The sequence below is a fragment of the Belonocnema kinseyi genome, chromosome 10, assembly GCF_010883055.1.
Source record: "Belonocnema kinseyi isolate 2016_QV_RU_SX_M_011 chromosome 10, B_treatae_v1, whole genome shotgun sequence".
Lineage (NCBI taxonomy): Eukaryota > Metazoa > Arthropoda > Insecta > Hymenoptera > Cynipidae > Belonocnema > Belonocnema kinseyi.
The window spans coordinates 51,422,503-51,426,147 of record NC_046666.1 but is presented as its reverse complement, the minus strand read 5'-3'; the positions used below and the strand labels follow the sequence as shown (position 1 = coordinate 51,426,147).

At 35.7% G+C, this 3,645-nt stretch overlaps 1 protein-coding gene and 1 long non-coding RNA gene across 3 annotated transcripts in view; one reads left to right on the top strand and one right to left on the bottom strand.

Annotated features, from left to right (window-relative positions):
• LOC117182063 (cell wall protein IFF6-like) overlaps positions 1-3,645 on the top strand; it is a 12,879-nt gene that overhangs the window by 8,516 nt on the left and 718 nt on the right. The window lies entirely within an intron of this gene.
• LOC117182066 lies at positions 3,038-3,507 on the bottom strand. The gene is made up of 2 exons (XR_004468260.1): positions 3,396-3,507; positions 3,038-3,184 (listed from the first exon to the last, which is right to left on the bottom strand). It is a non-coding gene; the product is annotated as an uncharacterized LOC117182066 (long non-coding RNA).

Genomic DNA, 3,645 nt, shown 5'->3' with positions numbered 1-3,645 from the left:
CTACCTTTACTCCTCCTATCACCCCGACCGCTGGCATACTTTCCATATCCGCTATTTAAATCGAAAAACGCTTTGGGCTACGCGGACACCCCTGTATCAATCCCTATCCATCCAGAAACCCTCCGATATTGCTTTTCAGCCTCTCGCCCTATAATTGGTATCTTTATCTACATCCCTTGTCTTCTCTATCAAGCCGCGCTTCACTCCCCTCTTCTCCATCGCCACTCAAAACTTACTCCTATCTACCGAAGGGAACATGGCTTTCAGACCTAGAAAAAATGCGTACACTTGCTCACTATTCTTCGCTAATTCTCTATCCAATACATGCTGGAAGATGCCCAACTGCGTCGCCGGAAATATTCCTTTCTCCTCGACGTAGTAACAGAATCGTTACCCTTTATTAGAATTCATCACGGCCCTTCGAGAAAGAGTTGCCGGGTCGTGCTTGACATTAGGCAGTACCCCCCAAAGGGGTCCCAAAGTCCCGCATGATCGCATCTTCCATCGTCGGTCTAGGCTAGCTCGCGTTCCTGGCAACCAGAGTGGAATACAGTGTGTCAACCAAGTGCCCAAATTTCGCTCTCTCTCTCGCGAACATGCTTCTCGGCCCATTCGCCGCCATGCTAACTCGCCAATGTTGGAGAAGCCTTCCCCTCACTATGAACTATGAACCTCTCCAGCTACTCTCCATCAATCAGCCTCGTTCTTTTAATCCCCTCATCTCTCTCCCTTGAATCTGATCCCTTAAATGATTCTTTTGAAAGATCGTTTCACTCCTCACTCCCTATCTTCTAACTTATCCCCACCCCACGTTTAATAATACTAATTATAATCTCCCACACATCCACTTTTGTCTAAATACTGCTTAAGTCCTCTTCCAGGTCTTTCTCCTTTCCCTACTCTTTCTGCTCACACATCAACTTAAACTTCTTCCTCATTACATTCCTTTCTTCTTCTTTATAAGTACCCTCTTTTGCACACACCCATTCGTTTTCTATTGTAGATCAGCCCATATCTCACCTACCGAATCCCTATCACAACTTACCTTTTCTAACTGCTCCCAATACTTCTCTATCACCTCCTTCATGCCGGTAACCACATCTCCTTTCGACACTTCTTCCCCAGCTTGCTTTCCTTCCTCCTGCCCTTTAATCCAAGATCTTAATGACTCATGGTCAGATTTTGCCACTCCGAATTTCTCCGTCACCTCCCAACATTGCGCATTCATTACCACATAGTCTATCAATGGTACCCCCACCCTTATTCACATATGTGTTATCTTCCTCTTCGTCTCATACACTGCCGAATCGTAGCCCATCCATCCAATCCCTATTGTGTGCATACATTCACATGCTTTGCAAAAGGTTATGAAAAAATAATAATACTGAACTTTCTTTTGTAGAATTAGCTTCTCGGATCATGTTCAGAAATTTTGTATATAAAGTTTAAGAAATCGTGGTTCTGGGGGCTTTTTTATATCCCTGGTCGTTTTCAGGTTTTAATGAAGTGATGCTGGTATGATTTAAAAAATGAGACAAAATAATTTTAAAAATTAAAGCTTAAAATGTTGTTTTCGGAAATTTTATTGTTGTTAAAAAGTACCTTCATGGCAACATAAAAGAGTATCCAATAAGACCGTATAGACAGAGAAAATGGACATCCAAACTGTTAATTTATTCACCCGGCCAAACAAGTATAAGGATGACATTGGAATCTAACTTTTAGATGTTATGAAGGAAATATTCTCGTCTCTCCGTAGCTTACAAGGAAATCTTTCGGAACGCTTATTTTGTTCAAATTGATACGCTCCTTAACGAAAGGTGCTCACCACAGTTTTTCTGAGAAAAATCAAGAATTATTCATGAAATCTATTAAATCTATGAAATCTATGAAATCATGAAATCTATGAATCTATGAAATCTATGAAATCTATGAAATCTATGAAATGAGTCACTACATCCACTGATATAAGGCGCAACCTTGGGGCTATCAGTTAAGTGATCTAGCAGGGAGCTAACAAGGCTTCGAAATAACTTTACATCGGCTTGATAACCATCTATTTGTGATATTTAAAGTACAATTTTCTCCAAAATGGGTCAAAAAAGCGTCTTCTTGATTTTTCTCAGAAAAACATCGGGCACGTACCTTTGGTTGAGATGAGTTAAAATTTAAAGAAAAAAAGCGCAACTAAAGATCCCCTTGTTATTTGTTCAGAGCATTAGACCGGAAATCTGAAAGACCTCGTCTTAAACCCCAGCAAAGCTAGAAAGAATTTTTTTAATTGATTAATAATTCAATAAATACCGTTTAATTTTAACGATTTTTCGGTTAAAGTTGGTTTGATACTCTCCGTGTATGTTAATGCTGATTCAAAACAGATTATTTTCAACCTGACTGTTGCATTTTTAACAAAAAATACTAAACTTCTACTGAAAGAGTTACAATTTCATCAAAAAAAAATATTTGTATCCCATTTCTAAATCCTGTCTCATTCGGTGGCTCTATCTTTATTTCCTCAACCTTTTTCTCCAATCTCTCGAATACGATAGTTAGATATACTTTACACAATGTGGGCAAAAGTGCCACACTTCTCTGTACTGTATTGCACATTCTCAATGCTTATGCTTTTAGTTCAGTTTCCTCATATTTCCAGACTTCATTTGAAATCTCATCTATATCAAGTCCCTTTCCCTGTTTACTCTATTCCTTTTTTCTTCTCCCCTTTCTTGTGATCAAAGAACTTAGTATACGCCTTCCTTTTTCTTTTATGCTCTTATCTAGTAATATTCCTTTTTCTACATTTTCTTCATTTCTTTCTAACTTCCTTGTCTTTCTCTAAGATTTCTTATCCACTTCAATTATTTTTATTAGGGCTTTTATTTTCGTCAAAAACTAACTAGAATTTCTACGAGAACATTGATTTATTGAACATTAACCATATTGACTGAAAATGACACTTCTATATCATTTTATTTTAATTAATTTCTCTTATTGTATTTTAATTAATGCAAGCACATGAATAAGGTTACAAAAATTATTTTTTTATGTACTTTTTGACAATTTTATATATTCTTTTCGGACATGCGAAACTAAATACAGTTTATCATATTTTTACATTCTATTTAGCTGATACTACAAACTACTATATATCCGGACAATGACGAGGGCCTCTCCTCACCTTTATCTGTAATTAAAGTTATATTAATTAATGAAAATTATGTTTATGCCGTATGTACCTTAGTTTTTACTTTCATGTTTACAAAAGTATTATGAACGACACAGTAAAAATACATAAAAACGTAAATCCCTCAAAAAATAAGATATAAAGCTATCAATATAATTTAAATAGTATAAAAGTTTATAAGATTCTTAAATTGTGATAAATTATTATTCACCTCAAACACCTTAACAGTCAACTTCTCCCACTGACTACGGATTAAACAACAATTTGACCTGTAATCACAATATTTTGTAGAATCATTAAGTATGCATTTTTTCAATCCATTCATATTATTAATTATAAGATTTCTCATCTTTTCTTATAAAGCAATTTGCATCAAATTCAGCGCCAAAAATAATGAACATTTTTTAATGAATTTAGGTTTATTTCTATAGGAAAAGTCTACGGTTCTTTTTTTCTTTAAT